Genomic DNA, 14,219 nt, shown 5'->3' with positions numbered 1-14,219 from the left:
GGACCCTCTCAAAGGCTTTCTGAAAGTCCAAGTACACTATATCCACTGGATCATCCTTGTCCACGTGCTTGTTGACGTCCTCGAATAATTCTGATAGATTGGTGAGACATGATTTCCCTTTACAACAGCAGTGTTGACTCTTTCCCAACATATCGGGTTCATCTTTGGCTCTAATAGTTCTATTCTTTACTATAGTTTCAGCTGATTTGCCTGGTACTGAAATTAGGCTTACTGGCCTGTAATTTCCAGGATCACCTCTGGAGGCTTTTTAAAAAATGGGTGTTACATTAGCTATCCTCCATTTCCCTGGTACAGAGGCTGATTTGAATGATAGGTTACACACTACAGTTAGTAGTTCCGCAATTTCATATGTGAGCTCCTTCAGAACTCTTGGAAAATACCTTCTGGTCATGGTGACTTATTATAGTTTAATTTATCAATTTGTTCCAAAACCTCCTCTGTTGGCACCTCAATCTGGGACTGTTCCTCAGGTTTGTCACCTACAGAATGGCTCAAGTGTTGGAATCGCCTCACTCACAATTCTGTAAATTCTGCAATTGGTAAAGGCCAGTGCAAAGTTCATTTAGTTTCTCCACAACAGCCTTTTCTTTGAGTGCTCCTTTAGCACTTCAGTTATCGAGTGGTCCCACTGACTGTTTGGCAGGTTTTTTGCTGTGAGTTTGTGTCTTTTGCAGTTGTTCTTCAAATTCTTTTTTGGCCTGCCTAATTATATTTTTACACTTGACAGAGCTTATGCTTCTTTCTATTTTCCTCCCTAGGATTTGACTTCCAATTTTTAAAGGATGCCTTTTAGCCTTTAACTGCCCCTTTGATAATGTTTGGCACTTTTGGTGGTCTTACTGTTTTGTTTTGTATTTTATTATTTGGAGTATATATCTAGTTTGAGTCTCTATTATGGTGTTTTTAAATAGTTTCTATGCAGATTGCAGGCATTTCATTCATGTGATTTTTCCTTTTTTATTTCCATTAACTAGCTTCCTCATTTTTGTATAGCTCCCTTTTTGAAGTTAAATGCTAATACGGTGGGTTCCTTTGGTATTCCCCACCCCTCCCCACCCCGGGATGCTATATTTAATTAAAAGCAGCCCAATGTATCATGTGCTTCCAGTCTAATGACTTCTGAAGATTGTCAATAAATAGCACCCCCAGCCTCACTGGAAGGTTTGTAAGAAGCAGGAGAGGGTAGTGTTGCATTTCTTACTGAGTTATGGGTTTTTTTAAAAGATCCAGGATTGCAGCCTGAACCCAATAACAGATTCTGTTAGACATTTTTTTTTACTCTCTGGTGTAGCAAATTTCAGAAAATGCAGCACCTAGTGAAGTCAATGCCAAAAGACATTGATGGCCATACTGTTCCTGAACTTCTTCTCAAATGTAAGACTTCCAACAATAGAGAAGAGATTCCAAGTAACTGGTTGACAGCACTTCAAACAAACCAATCAAGCACTGTAATGCTTTCCGTGAGTGCTGTTTTCTGAAGGGGAAGACAAACATACACAGGGCAGTATACTGGCAAAAAATGAAGGGTTTTTGCCAGCTGTGGAAAAAATGGTGCAAACCATATAATAAACATTTCCTGAACATGAAAAGAGCATAGAACATAAAACCAGCTACTGCAAATGGAAGGAATTAGAGCGGTCACAGTCAGGTGGATGGGGAATAGACAATGAGGTTCAAAACAAATATTAATAAAAGCTGCAAGATGGAGAGCAATAGTGGAACCAATGTTGGATGTTACCTTCTATCTTGTTTCAAGATGCTTAACATTCCAAGGAGGAGATGACCTGATTGGTGATCCACTCATGGCAACTTTCTTGTAACCTTGAGTTACTTACAAGTTACTCTGTTGTAATGAATGACTAATTGGCTAAAGTCAAACAGAAGCCGATGGAGGGTAGAGCAATGCAAGGAGTCAGAATGAATGAATTACATGGGGAAAAGCACGCAAACTATCTGTTCTATCATGTGATGCTATTCCTAATGCCTCTTACCATGAAAAAAATGTGTTCGCCTTTGGGTTTGCAGTTCAGGACCAAAACAGTGGTGCATTTGACATTCAAGAAGTATTTGAATTCATCAGCTTCAGGGAACAGATAGCTAAAATGCTAATTGCCAGCGTGAAGGGCCATACGTTCCACTTGACTGTCGAGGTCAAGGTAAGGATTTGATAATGGATCTAATAAGTCATGAAAATTAAAAAGCGTTCAGGCCTGCATTATGTCCAAAAATAAACTTGATGAGTATTCACCTTGCACTTCCCATTCACTTAATCTCAGAGGAGTTAATACTGCAGCTGTATGTAGTGAAACAGTAACACTTTTTTTTGATTGTGTACAGAAACTTGTCGTGTTTTACTGCCAGTCCGGGGAGGTGGAAGATTTTAACAAATAAGATTCATTCCAGCATGTGTCCAGCTAAGAATGGAGCGAACAGTGTGTGTGCTAATGCTTTCTGTCCAGTGATGAAGTATGTCCCAGGAATTCTGGAGGCATTGGAATGTGCTGTCAGGGTTCCCTCCCCACTCTGAACTCTAGGGTACAGATGTGGGGACCCGCATGAAAGACCCCCTAAGCTGATTTCTACCAGCTTAGGTTAAAAACTTCCCCAAGGCACAAATCCTTTGTCCTTGGACGGTACGCTGCCACCACCAAGTGATTTAGACAAGAATCAGGGAAAGGACCACTTGGAATTCCTATTCCCCTAAAATATCCCCCAAGCCCTACACCCCCTTCCTGGGAAGGCTTGAGAATAACATACCAACCAAATAGGTAAACCAGATTCTTAAAAAACAGAACTTTATTATAAAGAAAAAAAAAGTAAAAGAAGCACCTCTGTAAAATCAGGATGGAAGGTAACTTTACAGGGTAATCAGATTCAAAACACAGAGGATTCCCCTCTAGGCAAAACTTTAAAGTTACAAAAAACAGGGATAAACCTCCCTCTTAGCCCAGGGAAAATTCACAAGCTAAAAATAAAAGATTATCTAACGCGACTTGCCTTATTTACTTACTCTTTTGGCAATATTGAGACTCATTTTAGGATGATTTTAGTAGAAGGAGTTTTCTGACCTGGTGCTTCTCTGAACACACCAACACAGAGCACAAACAAAGCCTACCCCCGCCCCCTCAGATTTGAAAGTATCTTCTTTCCCCATTGGTCCTTTTGGTCAGGTGCCAATCAGGTTATTTGAGCTTCTTAACCCCTTACAGGTAAGGAGGAATTCTAGGCTACCCTTAGCTGTATGGTTATGACATGTGTTCTTGAATTAAATTAGACACATGAAGCTCAATCAGAAGTGGAAACACTGAAACAGCACTTCTGCTCATTTTCATGCCTTTTGTTGGCTAGCTTTAAAGTTTTTTAAAGTATTGATGAAAGGAAACAAGATTTTACAAGCCTGAGGGATCTCCTTTTGCTGATGTTATTGAAGAATTAAAGCAACTTTGACATTAGTGACCCAAAATTCTATTGGGAGCACGCCTTGTTGTAGAAGGTATGGAAATTTTGCCACAGTTACTGTAGAAGAAGTAGGAAATGGAAAAGATTTCATGAGACCCCTGAGGAATCATGTTCTATCACCTCTGAAGATGAGACAGTCTTCATTCAGAATGAATGTGATCTGTGCAATGTTGGACAACATTATCTGTGAATTGGAGCACCAATTTAAAGCAACAAATGACATTTGTTTTATGTTTTGTTCAGTCCTAAAATGTCATTCTGCTGTCTGTGGAACTCGGAGAAGCAACCTAATGACTAATTCTCAAGTGTCTTATGGGTCTTTCGGAGAACTTTCCAAGTGAAATGTTACATCTGAAAAAAATCTTCGTCTGCTTTTGGAAAAGAACATGAACTGCCACCATTTATCTATCGTAATGAGATTTAAAACAAAAAAAAACTTTCTCTGGCAAGTCACCGTAGTTACAAAAATAAAATAAAAAAAGGCAGCAGTCTGAGGCTGCTCAGGAATTTAGAATATGATCAATATAGCAGGGCACATGGATTAGTGGACAGACTACCACCAACTTTTTCTCCTGTCTTGGCTAAAAATACTATGTGAACAATCAATCACCATCATGATGTCTTGGTTCTTCTGGTTTCCAGCTGGAAACAGAACCAGAAGTGGAGGGAAAACATATCTGAACACTTTAGAGCAGTGGTTCCCAAACTTGTTCCGCCGCTTGTGCAGGGAAAGCCCCTGGTGGGCCAGGCCGGTTTGTTTACCTGCCGCATCCGCAGGTTCAGCCAATTGTGGTTCCTAGTGGCCGCGGTTCACTGCTCCAGGCCAATGGGAACTGCTGGAAACAGTGGCCAGTACGTCCCTCGGCCCGCGCCGCTTCCAGCAGCTCCCATTGGCCTGGACCAGCAAATCGGCCACTGGGAGCTGCGATCGGCCAAACCTGCGGATGCGGCAGGTAAACAAACCATCCCAGCCTGCCAGGGGCTTTCCCTGCACAAGCGGCGGAACGAGTTTGGGAACCACTGCTTTAGAGTCTCAAAAATAGTCCTGTTTAATTTCAGTTCCAAATTGGGCAAAGATGCCAGGGGACCAAGGAGTTTTTTATTTATCCTTAATGAGTATTTTGAGGTGGGGTGGTTATTTTGCTATGAGAGATTGCTATGCAATCAGTAAGTGCTATAAAATTTTTTAAAATTTTAATCCACTTACTGATTGTCACTTTCAATTATTCAGAGTAAGTGTGTTCTTTAAAGAAAGATAACTTAATTTCGTTGCTTTTATGTTATACTCCAGCAAAGAGCATTCTTCCTCCATGATTACTTGATGCTCTAGTGAAAGATAGGATAATTGCATCACACCAAGTGTATGTTAGCAAAGTCAGCAACTAACTTCTTAGTTTGCGGTATGCTATGGGTGTTCATGGACGCTTTTCTCTTCAGCAACTGGATGTGATATTTTGCAATGCACTGTGGTTTTGGAACTTTAATCTAAAGGTAAGTGGAAGATATTTACACTGTATTTTCAATTAGTGTCTCCCTTTGTTTCCTCAGTCAGGTCACACAAGTACTTTTTATATTTTAAGACTTCGATAGTAAATAGACTAGTTACCCACTTTTCTCCTTTCAAAGTGCATTTATATAATAGCAAGCTCCAGTGTATTGTTCAGTTACAATGGGCTCACCTAAATATTGGTCTCTTGGTTTCAGAGAAGTGAAAATGCAGATGACTGAGGTGAACGCTTGTGAAATTTGGTTATTTACTATATTACAAATGTCACTAAAAAGTAAACCACAGAGATTTTGCTAAAGCCTAGACAATAAGATTCCAAAAGAAGAAATGGTAAATGGCTGTCTTAGCACTGTAGTTTCAGCAAACTAGTGAGAACAGTTTGTTAGAAATCTCAACCAGAGGCTGTCTGCTCACAAAACTACTTTTATTCTGGATTGGAGGTAGAATTATAGAATATCAGGGTTGGAAGGAACCTCAGGAGGTCATCTAGTCCAACCCCCTGCTCAAAGCAGGATGAATCCCCAATTTTTGCCCCGATCCCTAAATGGGCCCCTCAAGGATTGAGCTCACAACCCTGGGTTTAGCAGGCCAATGCACAAACCACTGAGTTATCCCTACCCACATGGAAAGCTATTTTGGAATAGTTTATTTCACAGTAGCTATGCCGGTCAGTTTCCCCACATAGAGGAGGCCTAAGTGGCATCATAGCACCATCAACAAAGAGATTGATGAAAGCAGTTTTGAATAGAACAGTTCTTTAAAACTTTTATATTAGTGGTATTTATGTTAATCATGCTGGCAAAAAAGAAAAGAAAAAAGAAAATAAAGCCAGTGTTTCCTAAGATGTTAGGGAAGGAATTTTTGTTAAAATGCAGCACTGAGTTTCTAAAAAATCTGCTATAATTTCTTCCCATTCTCCCCCTGTCCCTCCTTCAGGACTCCTCTATCCACCCAAGCTTTACTGCTTTAACCTGCCGATATAGTTGAAGTGGTACAAGCTCCCTAGTGTGGACACAGTTATACCGGTATAAAGGTGCTTTATACCACTATAGCTATTTCCATATGGGAAGGGGAATAATTGACCTAGCATAAGGCACCTTTATACTGGTATAATTGCATCCACACTAGTGGTTGTACTGGTATAAGAAATTTGTTAACCAAAATAGTTGTACCGGCATAAAACCTCTGTGTAGACAAGGCCTGAGAATCTCTTGCAGTTTTTCCACCCCCATACTATGTATAAAAACTGCCATTATCATTTAAAGAGAGTTAACTGCACATATCAAGAGATACAAACATTCAATTTTCTCAATTCCTGCACAACACTCTAGAGCCAAAACTTTTCTGTTTAAATGGAACACCAGCTATTTATTTTGTTGACAAGTCAGTTGAATGTTTAAATAATAAACAAATACACCCAGGCACTCTGAGCTGAATGTGAAATCTAATGCAAGATTCCTGGGTTCTGTGGTGCTCTGTCATGGCAGACTTGAAATTCTGGAGCAGCTTCACTATATAAACAAGAACAATACATTAAATACAGTTGCTCTCTTGGTGTTTATCTTATATATTCAATTTTTTATGCTGCCCCACACATTGAGATGTGCGGGGTAGGTCACAATTTCCAGCACCATTGATTTATGCTGGCTACAGATTGAGAAGAAAACTGCATCACTTTGCACTTGGTTTATATTTATATTTTCAAGATGGCTTTCATAGCCATAAAGTCTAGGGACAAGCTTCTTTGGTTTAAGAATGATACCTTAAACACTGGAACACAATTCTGCAGCAAGGGGTGGATGCCATGAAAAACTCTACAGAATCATTGGATACATGAGGTATTGATCACAGAGCACAAAATGATAAATATAAGGAGGACATACGTGTCATTTATTTAGCATACCTGTGCCTTTCTTCTAAAATTTCTTCATCAGCGTTATCAAAGCAAACACTTCAGAGAATCATACTAGCAACCGACCTGTGTTGTTGATCTTAAATTCAATCTAGAGCAGGGGTAGGCAACCTGCGGCATGTGTGCCAAAGGCAGCAGGCGAGCTGATTTTCAGTGGCACTCACGCTGCCCGGGTCCTGGCCACCAGTCGGGTGGGGGGGGGAGGAGCTCTGCTTTTTAATTTAATTTTAAAGAAAGCGTCTTAAACATTTTAAAAACCTTATTTACTTTACATACAACAATAGTTTAGTTATATATTAAAGACTTATAGAAAGAGACTTTCTAAAAATGTTAAAGTGTGTTACTGGCACGCAAAGCCTTAAATAGAGTGAATAAATGAAGACTGGACACACCACTTCTGAAAGGTTGCGGACCCCTGCTCTAGAGTCTCTGGGTCTTATTTTCATTTACATTAAGGCCTCTTTACATCACGCTGGCTTTGTAAATGGACTTTACAATGAGTTCAAACTACATGCTGGCCTGAATAAAGTTAAGTGGCTATAGAGAATGCAATAAACATCTTCAGCACCAAAGCTACTATTTTTAGCAGTAAATTGTTCTGTATGGAACAATTCCATACTTGTTAATGGCGGTATAAATATCTATCCATTATGTCTGTGTGGTTAAAAAGATGAGTATCTGATTCTAGTGGGACAATGTAAGATCTCTCAAAACAAAAGGCCTAGCCATTAAAAGATCGAGGTTAGAAGGGAATAATTCCTCTTCTGAGAGTAGGGGAATACCCAGTTGAGATCTGTATGCTAAAAAGGGCTATAGTAATTTGAGTATTCCCATAAAATTTGAGGTAGGCAACTGTAGCTTTGCACTAGTGTATTGGCAAGAAAATAAGCTTTAAAAGAGATGGACACTTATATCAAGTAAATATCTAGAGGCACAATTACTTCCAATAAATTGCATTTTTTTCACCTATTCAGTAGCTGCAAAAGTATTTGACAATATAATCTGTATTACAGTCTTTAAAGGTAAGTGGTCTCCCATGATTTAAAATGTATCCTTTATTAAGAGCATAGTTTTTGCAAAATGTTGACAACGGATGGCAGAGAGGATTTTGGTTCAATGTTTAATGTATTCCAATGATGGTAACAAGTCATTTATATCAGGAGATGTGTGTAATGATGGGTTGAAGTAGGTGTAAGTGATGTATAGACCTTATAGTGGTCTGTTTCAGCCACAGGCAATTGTGTATTACCAGGGAAAATCTAAAAGATAACATTTGAGGCAGTTTTTAACACATGGAATATACACCATTAAATATCCATATTTGACATTAATTGGCTTGTTCTGGCTTTTGTTGTTAGAAATTTTCCATCAAGCTACAAAACTAATAGCAAGGGGGAAAAAAAAGACTATTTCAGCTTCAAAGGTCCACTATTGGTCCAAGGTACCTCAATAGCTAAGATACTATTTGGTTAATTTTCATGATATTTAAAATATATGCTGTTTAAAATGTTTTACTGTGTTGTCAAATATAAACTAAACTACTTGCAGAAGCCACTCAAACAAGCAGAGAAGCAATAAAGAAGGGATCCAAAATATAATCAATTTGGGAAGCAGAGGGAACACCCATCAAACGTCTTCAAAAACCAAAAATGAGCCAAACGGATTTGTGACCAAGGGATGTATCCAGTAGCCACAATTAAATATTACTTTATTTCAAATTATATGCATACATTATAAATGTACAACAAGACAGTCATCCCCAATAACAGGATAGAACAGGATCATCAGGTACTCCTGTGATCTCCACTTTTTCTTCTCTGGTCCAATGGTGATAGCACTAGCCTGGGACTCAAGAGACCAGGTTCAATTCCCTGCTCTGTTACAGCATTCCTGTGTGGACTTGGGCAAGTCACTCAGGCATTTTTAGAATTACCCTAAGCGGTACCTAAGTGTTATCTGAAAATAGGATTGAGGTGCTTTTGAATATTTTACCATTTGTCTCTCTGCCTCAGTTCCCCCTGGCACCCAGCCAGCAGCCGAGCAAGCACATGCAGAGCCCAAAAGCAAAAGGAAAAAATGAGCAGCAAGCAGCAGTTTTAAAGCTTTTTTTTTAGCAGATTGCGCAACCGGGGGCCAATCATGCTGTCTTCCGGGAAATTAAAAACTGAACAAAACAAAAAAAACAAAAAAAAAGAAGCCACACACCCCTGAAAAGCCCCAAAACAAGCAACACACTACTTAAGAAATGAATAGGCAATTACACACACAACGAAGCCAATATGCACTTGCTGGGAGCGGGCTCGGCAGCCAACAGTGATAACGGTACTTCACTGCCTCATAGGTGTGTTGTGAGGATATTTAAAGGTTCTTAGGTGGTCCCATACTACAATCCCTGGGGCCCTATAGATACCCAACACAGTGATAAACACGGTATTTATAATCTTCATAAAATATTCAGGAATAATTTAATTTGTTAAAATTTCATCCACATATCTTGACAGTTCAAAATTGCACAAATATCATTCTGTATTGTAAAAAAAAAAAAAAAATCAGCAAAGACCTGAAGAAATATTAGTGTTAAAAGCTAGAAAAGCACTTAGCAGAGACGAGCTAGATGATACAATTAACTTTGATTTTTTTTTTAAAAAAAACTATGCTAATTCACTTTGATTTCTTTAAAAAAAGCAATTCTGACAATACCCTCTGAGGCTGAGAATCGGAGCTTGACTAAGTTTCCATCTCTTAAATAAGATTAAAATATATCCTGAAATAGCTCCAGCGGGAATTTATTTCATCAGCATACATACTCTGCTAGCACTGGACAGCATGGAAATGTGACATTTGTTTTAATGAGTTTGCTCATGAAACCCATAGGTGATGGCTTAAGGAACTGTCTGTGCTTTCAGTGAGAGAAGGAGAATTTTGTACACCTCTGTGAGATAATCATGTAGATTACCATAAAAAGAAAAGGAGGATTTGTGGCACCTTAGAGACTAACAAATTTATTTGAGCATAAGCTTTTGTGAGCTACAGCTCACTTCATCGGATGCATCAAATAAACTGGTTAGTCTCTAAGGTGCTAGAAGTCCTCCTTCTCTTTTTGTGAATACAGACTAACACAGCTGCCACTCTGAAACCTAGATTACCATGGTTACTGACTTTGAAACTTCCAGGCCCTGACAACAGCACATCTGTGTACAGCAGTTAGAGCTATTTTTCTTTCTGCTTTGGGCTGCCCATGAAGTCTACATTTTGAAATCACATTTGCTCAATTAAGGCAAGAAAATTTATTTTTAAAATAAAGTGAACTTAGTGCCAGTGAAAGGTGGCGGGTTGGCAGCATTAGAGACTGAAGTCCTGTATTTACAAAGAACAGGAAGTGCACAGCCTACAGCAGCCTTCCCCATGATGCCCCCATATATAATAGCCTTTCTGAGGGTATCACCTTCACAGGGGACCAAAGATCACTTGATTGCCATGTATTTTTTTATACAGGCTCTGATTCAGTGCCTGGTGAACTCAACAGGAGCCTTTCCACTGACTTCAAGTCTTTCACCTCTCCGCTGAACAAATTTGATCTGGATTACTGAGACCCAATAAAATGTGAACACCATGATACCCTTTTAATAGTCTGTTTGGAAAGTATGTTAACATTTGAAGAGTAAATTCCCTAAATGTGTTGCTGGTTCATTTTTCTATTGATAACTGTTATTCCACTTCAGTCTCCCATTTAGTCAGCCATAAATGTTTATCATGTTCTTTGCTGCTGGGATTTATTCTGTGATACATATTTGAAATATGGATTCAGATTTTTGAGGCCTTTTAGACAATATGCTGGGGTGGAAGATCACAAAGGGATGGTGTTTTAACTTGGGTTTGTGATAGCAATATGCCAGGTGTCAGAGGTTTCAGCTCCCCTACCTTGGCTCAGTACCATTGTGGTACTTTATGTCAGGGAATACACTGTCTTGCCATAACATCTATGTGCTAATCTGCTGCCAGCACTCTACAGGGAAGTACTGTTGTGTACATGTACATGGCACAAATGGCTACAACAGGACGTCACTGTTTCTTAGCCCTTTCCTGGAAGGAGAAATGGCAAATGACACATGTTTGAGGGGCAAGTTAGCAACTGTAGAGCTCTTTCTCTCTGCCTCACCTACCAATGGTTCCATGTTAATCTTAAATTACAGAATTCCACAACCCCAATTTTGGACTGTTTCTCTTGTCACAACCTGGCCTAGTCTCTCTAGACAGGCACCTGTGTGTGAGTGGATCCACTCACTGCAAAGTGTAGACCTCACATCTGCACCCCTTCCTTGGGATGTGGAGCTCCAGAGCCTGGTTGCCTTGACCACAGAGCCGGTGGCTTATAGAAGCACTCTCAGAATTCTATCTTGTTATGGGCATTCTGAGATTCTTATTAACCCCTTCAAGGACAATATGGCTGGCAAGCAAGGAATACAGGCTTAGCAAAGGAACTGCTTAATCACAGCCACTATTACTCTTGAAAGCACTAGAGTTACAGATTTTGAAAACCAAACAGTCCTCAGTTCTTCCCTCCTATGGGTCTGAGGTCAGGTCACTGTTTCAGGCAAGACAGACCCTCCTCCCTCAAGCCGTCTCTGACCAGCCTGGGCTTCTGGCGTGTGGCAGTGGACACCCCCCCCTTCACAGCGCACACTCATGTTTTAATATAGTTTGACCATGTGCCCAAGAACTCCAGAGCCTTTCCCTCCCAGGGAAGCGTCTGTCTAGAGAGTTCGTTGTTCTTGTAGATGGGTCAGTAGCTGAGGGACAGAGTTGATGGCCTTTAATGACTCACATTGAAAGATTTCTTCAAGGTGACCAACACCCCTTCTGAGCAGGGCCATCTCTGCAATAGACTGACCACAACACAAACAGGCAGCGGGCTCACAAACATGGAGTTCACAAAACAAAATGGAGTTTACAACTTGATACAGACATATTCCCCTATGTCACACCTCTGATAGATGCTTTATTAAAACCATTTATTTACATATTTAATTTATTTGTTAGTAAACTAAACATTTACTTCTGTAAAAGGAGGAGGAACACAGTTTCACATTCAAAAATAGGACATGGAAAATAGAACTCAGACTTTTGGGGAAATGTTGTGGTTTTACTTTTTTATTAAATAAACGATAATTGGTCTTAATTTTTTTTAAATGGAATAACTAGGTCAAAAGTTAAATGTCATTGTGACACTGCACCCCATATTCTTTACAGTGATATTATTATGATACGATTATGACATACATTATAATGTATTTTATGCAAGATAAGTCATGTGAGGTGTCATTGGAAAAGTTATGATTTGCTGAATATGATTATCCTTTTTGTATGAATATATCATTTTTGTATCTGAAGTTATGAATATTGACTATGTGTCTGTATTTCAAATGTAGTTACACCTGGGTAACGCCCACTAGACAAGATGCTTTCAGGCTACACAGTGGGAGGGAAAGGGCCTATTCAGGGCAATGGGCCCTTAGGAAAAACAATAGGCCTTAGGAGAAGTTTATCTCCCACCTGGGGAGCCTTCCTGAGAACGCTACAGCCAGCCTCCAGTAATGGCTGCTATGACTCTACAAAGACATGTGATCAGACCATATGATACTGGATGCCATTTTGGGATGTCAGTATTTTTCCACAGACTGGTCTGGGAACCAAGCTTTGAAACAAAGGTTGCCACCATATTCAAAAGCTATATAAGGCAGGGAGTGACATCATCTGGTGTTCTTCACTCCCCACACAAGGAGACTTCTGGAAACACCTGAGGAACAAAGACTGAACGGGGGGAAGTGCTGGACCCAGGCTAAGGGGGTTTCTAGCCTATGAATGAAAGACCTGATGATTCCAAACTGTAAAGCAAGTGCAGCTTGCCCCTTAAGAATCTGCAGCCTGCTTGTATCATTTCGTAGGGTGAAAATCTGCTATTCATATCCAATCTATTTAGTATATTAAGCTTCGTTTGTGTTTTTTGTTTATTTGCTAGGTAATCTGCTTTGATCTGTTTGCTATCCCTAATAATCACATAAAATCATCTTCTGTAGTTAATAAACTTGTTTTTGGAGTTGGAGTGAAGTGTGTGGGAATCAAAACCCAGGGGCAAAGGCTGTTGCATATGCCTCTCCACATTGAGGGAGGAGGTGAATTTTATGAGTTTACGCTGTACAGTTCACTGTGCAGCGTAAGATGGTATAATTTTGGGTTTATACTCCAGTGGGGGTGTGAGTCTGGAAATTGGCTGCTGCCTGCTGCATGTTTTTGAGTGGCTTGGGTGAATCTGTTCTCTCAGGTAGCTCAGTTTGGGTGTGTGGCGCCACCTGCTGTCGTGTTGGATGATAACAGGGCCTGGATTAGGCTGGCTGTGTCCCCAAGCAGTGTAAGCAGGGCCAACCCAATTGAGTCGTTAGAGGAGCCCAGTGGATCCCACAGCTCCCAGACTGCACCTCTAGGACACCAAGGCGACAGGAAAGCCAGACAACTCCTTCAGTTCAAGGAGGAACTTGTAAGAGGCACTTCCAGTAACAACAGCTGGTTGGCCTCATCCCACCCTCCTGCCCTGGACTGGTGCTTCCAATTGGAAGGATGGCACATTGTGACTCGTCACACTCCAACTGGATAGAATGAATGAACAGCCTCAGCTCTGCCCTACAGGATGGAAGGACACGTGTGGTAGATATGGGTGAAGAGAATGGAGAGGGAGAAAGAGTTAAGTGCATTTCTGTGGAGATCCGGCACTATAACATTTAGCAGTACATCACTGGTAAACTCTCAATTTTATTATTCAGCTAAAAGCTTGTTTTCTGTTTAAAGAGAGAAAACTACACTAAAGGCCCCATTTCCAGCAGTGAACCCCATCTAAAGTAACCCCCTCAAGATTTTCCTGTCCAACTTTGGATGAACTTTCGTTGAGACCAGACTAAAGCCTTGGCATAAACTGGTTCAACTCCCAGTATAGCCATTGGGAGTTGGATTAATTTACAGCAGGGCTGAATCTGGCCCATTACAACCAAGGGTTTGGTTTTTATGTTTGATTAAGGCAGACTTCAGTGTGTTTCTATTAACAGTTCACTCTTTGTATTGCACTAGCTCATCGAGAGGTCCTGACCAGGGTCATTGTATGCTAAATGCTGCACAAAGTAAAAAGACAGTCCCTTCCCCAAAAGTTTGTGCAAACTGTGTTTGACAAGACGCAACAAATTGTAAACTCTTGGGGGTAGGGACTGTCGTTTATTATATTTTTGTACTGGTCTTACCACAGTGGGGCCTTGTTCTCATGGCCTTTACGTG

Source organism: Lepidochelys kempii, chromosome 3 (assembly GCF_965140265.1).
Source record: "Lepidochelys kempii isolate rLepKem1 chromosome 3, rLepKem1.hap2, whole genome shotgun sequence".
Taxonomy (NCBI): Eukaryota; Metazoa; Chordata; order Testudines; family Cheloniidae; genus Lepidochelys; species Lepidochelys kempii.
The sequence above is the reverse complement of the archived record's forward strand: the minus strand, read 5'-3'. Positions refer to the sequence as shown.